Here is a 9680-nt window from a genome sequence, read left to right as displayed (position 1 = left end):
TTTCCCATTTTTGTTTAATATAAATTGTATTCACATTTTTAACCTCCTGTAGGTCCTTGTATAGCCTTGAAATTAGTTTGGGACCAGGATCTACATGGTATGCCTTCACAAGTATTTTTATTACAGATAGATCAAAAATATCTTTTCTCTTAGGTATAAAGTTATATAGATGGTGCCGGACTTGAAGAAACCGGAAAAAAAAAATCTGTATTACTCAAGTGATATTTAACTTTCATTGAATGGAAATCCCTCAGAGTTCCCTTATCATAAAAACTACTATAAGCTGTTAGGCCTTGTCCTGACCAATCTTTGTATCTCACATCCAACTTATTGGGCATTTTTTTGGATTTCACATGATAAAATTTCATTAATTTCATTTTTCCTCTTTTGTATCTCTAATTCCAGGTTTGTATTTACACCTATTTTATGGGCCTCCTCCAAAACTCATAGTTGTTCTTGAAGTTTCTTTAATTGCTCATTTCTCCTCTTCTTTAGGTTGGTGCTATAACCCATTAGCTTCCCTCGCAGGACTGCTTTCAAAGCATCCCATAAAATATTCGGGGAGACTTCTTCATTATCGTTTTCGGCTAGATAATTTGTTATATCTTGTCTAATTTGCTCTTTCATGGGACGTAAAATACTTGTATTTAGTTTCCATGTTGTGTCTTTTCTTTCATTTCCCTGTACTACTTCTAAATACACTGGGGCATGGCCTGAAAAGTCCATCACTCCTATCCTACAATTTACCACAAGGTTGAAATCCTTTTGGAACATAAAAAATAATCCAGTCTAGAGTCAAATGAATGTGGATGAGAGTAAAATGAATGTGGATGAGAGAAAAATGTATAGTCTTTTCTTGTCGGGTTTAGCTCTCTCCAAACGTCTATAAGCCCTAAGTCCTTTAAAACTAGTTTAATATTTGTAGTTATTTTGTTTAATCCCGGGGCGTGTGGGTTTGATGAATCTAAGGATGGACAGAGTCGTACATTCAAATCCCCTCCCAAAATTAAAATGCCTTGCGCCTCTACAGTAATCAATTCAAAAAGTTGTTTAAAGAAATTTAACTCTGATCCTGGGGGAGCATATACATTTACAAAAGTAATCAATATGCCCTCTAAGTATCCCTTCACTAGCACAAATCTCCCATCCTTATCCCTTCTCTCTCGAGTGCATTCAAAATTTAACTTGCTTGATATTAAAATTACCACACCCCTTTTAGATCCCTGAGTGCAAGAAGATGAGTACTGGCTAAATTTCCATTTCTTAAGTTTTCCATGCTCTGACTGCGATAAGTGGGTTTCCTGTAAAAGGACAACCTCTATCCTGTTGTGTGGGCCGCTGAAGAGGAGGTACTGCTGGCCCACCAGCACCAGAGGGCACCCTGCCTGGAGTGCGGGCTCCAGGCACCAGAGGGCGCTGCCACCTCACAGGAGCAGCCAGGGTGACAGCTGTCACCTACGACAGCTGTCACCAATCATCTGATCCGCATCGGTATATCAGCAAGATGTCATCTCCACCTCTTTGCCGAGATATCGCTCTACCGAGGAGGTAACGTACTCAGCCAATTGTGTTGTCTTCTTGAACATAATACTTTGTTGCTTTTGCGCAGATAGTGAGTGGAACAGCAGGAGACTGTATTGGACCTTTTTGATAAGTACTCACATTCCTGCACTAACCAGTGTTTTCCTGACGAGAGGTCGAGGTGGTTTTTCCACCATACGTGTTGCTGGGTGCAGGCGCACCCACATCTGACTGTTTTTGTTCCTCGCCAGCAGTACCAGATCCGACAAGCGGAGGCAGTGGCCACCTGGGAGTTCGGGACTTGGCGGCTCCAGTATTCCCGGGGTTCGGTGGCGGAGGAAATCGTGTGGTTCCGGTTCTGCTTTGGACAGACGTCTTCTATCTTCGAGCCTGCCCACATGACACCTTTTGTGATTTGACTTTATTGTCTATTATTGTAATCTGTCGTGTTTGTTGTGCTTATTTCACAACAGTAAAAGTGCTATTTGACTTCCTCCATTGTCCGTTCATTTGCGCCCCCTGTTGTGGGTCCGTGTTCCTACACTTTCACAACAGGATATCTCGGCCAAAGTCATGGATCCCGAGGGGCGTCACCCGGCTGTTGAACGGCCAATGGAAGAACAGGGCGCACAGGTGTCCGTAGGAGGAATGATCGGTGAGTTGCAGCGAATCCTCACCGCCTTCACGGCTCGGTTGGATCTAATGACCGAGCAGAACGTCCTCCTTAACCGCAGGGTGGAGGCTCTCGCCGCGCAGGTGGAAGCGCGCCCTCAGGGCGCTGCTGCGGCTCTCCCTCCTGTCGACCCTGTGCGTAACAGTGACGTTCCACAGGTCGTTCAACGACCCCTCCCACCTTCCCCGGAAGCATACATAAGCCCTCCAGAGCCGTACGGGGGTTGTGTGGAGACCTGCGCGGACTTTCTTATGCAGTGTTCGCTCGTCTTCGCACAACGCCCCGTCATGTACGCGACTGATGCTAGCAAAATAGCTTATGTGATAAATCTGCTTCGCGGTGAGGCACGCGCTTGGGCTACAGCGCTCTGGGAGCAAAATTCATGGCTCCTTCAGACATATGATGGGTTTGTGAGGGAGTTCAGAACAGTGTTCGATCACCCAAATAGAGGAGAGACCGCTTCAGTCGTGCTGCTGTCAATGAGACAGGGGCGCCGGAGCGCAGCTGCTTATGCAGTCTACTTCCGCATCGCGGCTGCGAGGTCCGGCTGGAATAGCACTGCCCTCCACGCCGCCTTCGTAAACGGACTGTCGTTGGTCCTGAAGGAGCACCTGGTGGCTAAGGACGAACCACGGGATTTAGATGGGCTTATTGATCTCGTTATACGATTAGACAATCGGTTAGAAGAACGCCGTCGGGAATGAGACGAAGGGCGTGGCCGGGCACGCGCCGTCCCTCTCCCTTCCAGCTCCGACGGAGCTCTGCCCTCCCCACGCTCCACGGCCTCTACGCTCCGTGTGGTCACAGCTCCCCCTGCTGATGAAGCTATGGACACGAGCAGGGCCACATTTAGACCACCGGATAGACAGAGGAGGCTGGTCCGCGGAGCGTGCTTTGTTTGTGGCTCGATAGAGCATCAGGTGAGGGACTGCCCCGAGCGGTTAAACACCAACGCCCGCCCCTAGAAACTGGGCTAGGGGTGGGTCAAGACATTCACGTGGGACACACCCATATTGCCACACGACTCCCAGTTACAATCCTTTATGAGGATTTAACCCTTCAGGCCCCAGCACTGGTGGACACGGGCTCTGAAGGGAATTTGCTAGACAGCAAATGGGCCAGGGAGGCAGGGCTCCCTCTGGTGGCACTTACTTCACCTGTGCAAGTACGGGCACTAGATGGCTCCCTACTCCCTTTAATCACACATAAGACACCTCCAGTAACTCTGGTGGTGTCAGGGAACCACCGGGAGGAGATCGAGTTTTTTGTGACTCCTGCCACCTCCCGTGTGATTCTCGGGTTCCCCTGGATGTTAAAACACAATCCCCGGATCGATTGGCCGTCCGGGGTAGTGGTTCAGTGGAGCGAGACCTGCCATTGGGTATGTTTAGGTTCCTCGGTTCCTCCCGGTTCCCAGGCTAAGGAGGAGGTCAGAGTCCCGCCCAATCTCGGGACAGTGCCGGTGGAGTACCGTGACCTTGTGGACGTGTTCAGTAAGGATCTGGCGCTCACCCTTCCCCCGCACCGCCCGTACGATTGTGCCATTGATTTGGTTCCAGGCGTTGAGTTCCCGTCCAGCAGGCTGTACAACCTCTCACGACCTAAGCGCGAATCAATGGAGACCTACATCCGGGACTCTTTAGCTGCCGGGTTGATCCGGAATTCCACCTCCCCGATGGGTGCAGGTTTCTTTTTTGTGGGGAAAAAGGATGGCGGACTACGTCCATGCATTGATTACAGGGGGCTGAACGAAATCACGGTTCGTAACCGATACCCATTGCCCTTGTTGGATTCAGTGTTCACGCCCCTGCATGGAGCCCAAATGTTCACTAAGCTAGATCTTAGAAATGCGTATCACCTGGTTCGGATCCAGAAGGGAGACGAGTGGAAGACGGCATTTAACACCCCCTTAGGTCACTTTGAGTACCTGGTCATGCCATTCGGTCTTACAAATGCCCCCGCGATGTTCCAAGCATTGGTTAATGATGTCTTGCGGGATTTCCTGCACCGATTCGTCTTCGTATATCTGGACGATATACTCATCTTTTCTCCGGATCCTGAGACCCATGTCCGGCATGTACGTCAGGTCCTGCAGCGGTTGTTAGAGAACCCTCTGTTTGTGAAGGGCGAGAAGTGCGAGTTCCACCGCACTTCTTTGTCCTTCCTGGGGTTTATCATCTCCCCTAACTCCGTTGCTCCTGATCCGGCCAAGGTCGTGGCGGTGAGAGACTGGCCCCAACCTACCAGCCGTAGGAAACTGCAACAGTTCCTCGGCTTTGCAAATTTCTACAGGAGGTTCATTAAGGGCTACAGTCAGGTAGTTAGCCCCTGACAGCCCTGACCTCACCAAAAGTCCCCTTCACCTGGTCGGATCGTTGCGATGCCGCGTTCAAGGAGTTGAAACGGCGCTTCTCGTCTGCACCCGTTCTGGTGCAGCCCGATCCTAGTTGCCAGTTTGTGGTTGAAGTGGACGCCTCGGACTCAGGGATAGGAGCTGTGCTTTCCCAGAGCGGAGAGACCGATAAGGTCCTTCACCCGTGTGCCTATTTTTCCCGCAGGTTGACCCCGGCCGAACGGAACTATGACGTCGGCAATCGAGAACTCCTTGCGGTGAAAGAGGCTCTTGAAGAGTGGAGACATCTGTTGGAGGGAACGTCCGTGCCATTCACGGTTTTCACTGACCACCGGAACCTGGAGTATATCAGGACCGCCAAGCGGCTGAACCCCAGGCAAGCCCGCTGGTCACTGTTCTTCGGCCGTTTTGACTTCCGGATCACCTACCGTCCCGGGACCAAAAACCAGAGATCGGATGCCTTGTCCCGGGTACATGAAGATGAAGTCAAAACGGAGTTGTCGGATCCACCGGAACCCATCATCCCGGAGTCCGCTATCGTGGCCACCCTCACCTGGGACGTAGAGAGAACCGTCCGGGAGGCCCTGGCACGAAGCCCGGACCCCGGAACAGGGCCGAAGAACAGACTTTACGTCCCACCAGAGGCTAGGGCTGCAGTCCTGGACTTCTGTCACGGCTCCAAGTTCTCCTGTCATCCGGGGATGCGAAGAACCGTGGCAGTCGTCCGGCAGCGCTTCTGGTGGGCGTCCCTAGAGGCCGACGTCCGGGATTATATCCAGGCCTGCACCACCTGCGCCAGGGCAAGGCTAATCATCGCAGGGCATCGGGACTGCTCCAGCCGCTGCCCGTGCCTCATCGCCCCTGGTCCCACATCGGCCTGAATTTTGTCACGGGCCTCCCGCCGTCCCAGGGCAACACCACCATCCTCACGATAGTGGACCGATTCTCCAAGGCGGCCCACTTCGTGGCCCTCCCGAAGCTCCCGACTGCCCAGGAGACAGCGGACCTCCTGGTCCACCACGTCGTCCGGCTGCATGGGATTCCAACAGACATCGTCTCCGATCGCGGTCCCCAGTTCTCCTCGCAAGTCTGGAGGAGCTTCTGCCGGGAACTGGGGGCCACAGTGAGTCTCTCATCCGGGTATCATCCCCAGACCAACGGGCAAGCAGAACGGGCCAATCAGGAGGTGGAACAGGCCCTGCGTTGCGTGACGGCCGCGCACCCGGCAGCCTGGAGTACCCATTTGGCCTGGATCGAGTATGCCCATAACAGCCAGGTGTCGTCAGCTACCGGCCTCTTCCCTTTTGAGGTGTGTCTGGGGTACCAGCCTCCTTTGTTTCCAGTGGTTGAGGGAGAGGTCGGTGTGCCCTCGGTCCAGGCCCACCTGCGGAAGTGCCGTCGGGTGTGGCGTGCCGCCCGTTCTGCTTTGCTGAGGGCCCGGATGAGGACGAAAGCCCATGCAGACCGTCGGCGGACCCCGGCCCCTACGTAGCGGCCAGGGCAGGAAGTATGGTTGTCAACAAAGGACATTCCCCTCAAAGTGGACTCACCTAAACTGCAGGATCGGTACATCGGTCCATTCAAGATCCTCAAGGTCATCAGTCCAGCCGCAGTGAGGCTTCAGCTTCCGGCCTCACTGCGGATCCATCCCGTTTTCCATGTGTCCCGGATTAAGCCGCATCACACCTCACCCCTCTGTACTCCGGGTCCGGCACCACCTCCTGCCCGGATCATCGATGGCGAGCCGGCTTGGACTGTGCGCCGGCTCTTGGATGTCCGTAGGATGGGCCGGGGCTTCCAGTATTTGGTGGACTGGGAGGGGTACGGACCCGAAGAACGCTCCTGGGTGAAGAGGAGCTTCATCCTGGACCCGGCCCGCCTGGCCGATTTCTACCGCCGCCACCCGGACAAGCCTGGTCAGGCGCCAGGAGGCGCCCGTTGAGGGGGGGGTTCTGTTGTGTGGGCCGCTGAAGAGGAGGTACTGCTGGCCCACCACCACCAGAGGGCACCCTGCCTGGAGTGTGGGCTCCAGGCACCAGAGGGCGCTGCCACCTCACAGGAGCAGCCGGGGTGACAGCTGTCACCTACGACAGCTGTCACCAATCATCTGATCCGCATCGGTATATCAGCAAGACGTCATCTCCACCTCTTTGCCGAGATATCGCTCTACCGAGGAGGTAACGTACTCAGCCAATTGTGTTGTCTTCTTGAACATAATACTTTGTTGCTTTTGCGCAGATAGTGAGTGGAACAGCAGGAGACTGTATTGGACCTTTTTGATAAGTACTCACATTCCTGCACTAACCAGTGTTTTCCTGACGAGAGGTGGAGGTGGTTTTTCCACCATACCTGTTGCTGGGTGCAGGCGCACCCACATCTGACTGTTTTTGTTCCTCGCCAGCAGTACCAGATCCGACAAGCGGAGGCAGTGGCCACCTGGGAGTTCGGGACTTGGCGGCTCCAGTATTCCCGGGGTTCGGTGGCGGAGGAAATCGTGTGGTTCCGGTTCTGCTTTGGACAGACGTCTTCTATCTTCGAGCCTGCCCACATGACACCTTTTGTGATTTGACTTTATTGTCTATTATTGTAATCTGTCGTGTTTGTTGTGCTTATTTCACAACAGTAAAAGTGCTATTTGACTTCCTCCATTGTCCGTTCATTTGCGTCCCCTGTTGTGGGTCCGTGTTCCTACACTTTCACAACATATCCCTTCTCTTTTTAGTTTAGACATAATTTTACTTCTCTTAATGTGATTCCCCAAGCCATTTACATTGTATGACACTACTTTAGTTAACTTCTGACTCTGCATTGTACAAACATTGTATCTTTTTTTTTTTTTTACCTCTGTACATAACAACAGATTAAAAAGTACACCCCTAAGGAACAAAAACAAAGCTGAACAAAGAACGTGTATATAAACGAACATTATGAAATAAGAAAATATAATCATGTTGACTTCCAAAAACATGAACTCTATATTAGTTGTGATTGAGGGAAAGGTTCTTCTGCCAACTTGTGGAAGAGTGCCCTCTTCAGCCTGCAGGCCGAAAATACCATGGTCTGTAGAGTCCAATTCACTTTACGTGTAAATGACCCGATTTTAATCTACTTTTATATGCCCTCATTAGAAAGTTTTCAAAATATATAACTAAAACATCTATATCAAAATAAAATCCTTAATCTTAATTGCTCTTAAAGCTCTATGATTTTAAATTTAGCTCTAATATGATGCTCCATCACAGCAGCCCACACTCATTTACCCACAGTTATCCTGATGTTATCCTGATGAAAGCCTGAAGCCGCTCCTTGAAGCCCTGCTTTTGGACCGTGTTTCCCTGTTTCTTCTTCTTTGCGCTTGTTTGCCAGGACTGTTGCCTTATCTGATCCAAAAGAGTATCTCGGTTCTTCACAACATCTACCAACAATCCTCTCATCACCATATCCGTCGTTGCCTCATGCGCTGTGTTATAGGTCACCACCCCTTCACTGTAGTGCACTCTCAGCCTCGCCGGAAAAGGCAATTGGAAACGTATATTATTCTCCTTGAGGACTGCCTTTGCTGCCGCATATTCTCTTCTTCTGCATTGCACCTCCGGAGCAAAGTCGTTGTCTAGATGTATCCTGGTACCTTGAAAATCCAGCCCCTTAGCCTGCCAAGCCTTGTTAAGTATGTCATCCTTAGTACGATAACTCGAGAATTTGACAATAAATGAGCAAGGCGATGCCCCATCAGGGGGTTTCTCAGCGACGGCACGGTGTGCTCTTTCAATCCCCAATGCGGGAGAAGGGAGACTCAGTGTTCTTACCAACATAGTCTCCACAAAGTTTTCAACAGATGGAAATGTGTCCTCTTCCCCTTCCTTCACACCGTATATTCTGAGATTCTCATGCCGTGAACGGCCCTCTAGATCCAGCAGCTTTGTTTTAAATCGCGTCTGAAGTTTTGCTAGTTCCATTAGCAGCTCTTCCGATGACTGGATTCAAGTCTCCACTCCGTCTATGCGTCCCTCTTCTTCATCGAGTCTTTTGCCAATACCGTTCACGTCCTTCCTTACAGCACTAAACTGCTCATTTATGTCTTTTCTGAAGTCACGTAGTTCTTTCAATATCAAGTCCGTGGTGTCGGGACGGCGTTCCACGTTAGCAATAGCATCATGATTAGCATCAGGTTGCTGCTCATCCTCCACGTAGCTGCTAGCTTGTGACAAAGCATCTTCTTCCCCTTCACTACTTTCATCTGCAACGTTCCTCTTGGGTTTTCTGGGCATTTTTATTAAAGACAAAAAAAATACCCAACGCTTCCAATCTATATTTTTCAAAATTCGAGTTAGATAAGTTGGGTTAGCAGATAAATCAGTCAGGAGCGTTCACTCTATGCTGCCATCGCTCGACCCGCCAGACCGGAAGTCGAGTGATATTTTTTTAAACAAAAATGTTATTTGTGATAATAAAGTATTTTGTTGTCACTTACAATGTTGGCGAAATTCTATCCTAGGTCTTTTGGATCCTTTGGATCTATTAAGCTTAAATATGAAAAAGAATCGGTATCGATGTTGGTGATACTGGGCCTGTATTTACTTGGTATCGGATCAATACCAAAATTCCCGGTATCACCCACCTCTAGTGGATACTGTCCTCTTTCTCCTAGCCTGTGATTGGTTGGCAATGGAGACGGTCAGCCTCATGTTGATGTCGCGCAAGTGCTGCTCTCCTACTGGGCGTTTAGGGGAGGGAATTCCAGCGCTGCTCTCCTATTGGTTATTTAGGAGTGGTTAATCTCTCTCCAAAATGGAGGCCAGTATCCGGGACGGTTGTTGGGCTATCGTCCAGTGAACAGATTTTGTGCCATTTCCGGTTTGTGCCTTCGTCTACTCGTGATGGCTGCCGTCACTTCGCTCATATAATATACTGTTGGAGTGGTGTTTTTTTTTTTTTTTTTTTTTTTTTGCTGGATTTTGAAGGTCAAAGTCAGGAACAATCTGGGGAAAAAATCCAGGAAAACTGGAAAAATCCCTATCCTTTAACAGTGAAACATTCTGCTCTCTGCTCAGTTTCCTTCTGTTCAACTCATTGCAAGCTGCTCAGAAATCAATGCTAACTTTTTCCCCACACCACATTTATTTTAACGTGTGA

General features: G+C 50.2%; 1 long non-coding RNA gene across 1 annotated transcript; it reads right to left on the bottom strand.

The window, feature by feature from the left end:
* Positions 1–856: 856 nt before the first annotated feature.
* Positions 857–8123, bottom strand: LOC117501929. Its single transcript, XR_004558130.1, has 2 exons — positions 7251–8123; positions 857–1318 (listed from the first exon to the last, which is right to left on the bottom strand). It is a non-coding gene; the product is annotated as an uncharacterized LOC117501929 (long non-coding RNA).
* Positions 8124–9680: the final 1557 nt, after the last annotated feature.

This window comes from Thalassophryne amazonica, chromosome 20 (assembly GCF_902500255.1).
Source record: "Thalassophryne amazonica chromosome 20, fThaAma1.1, whole genome shotgun sequence".
Lineage (NCBI taxonomy): Eukaryota > Metazoa > Chordata > Actinopteri > Batrachoidiformes > Batrachoididae > Thalassophryne > Thalassophryne amazonica.
This window is presented reverse-complemented; position numbering and strand designations above follow the sequence as displayed.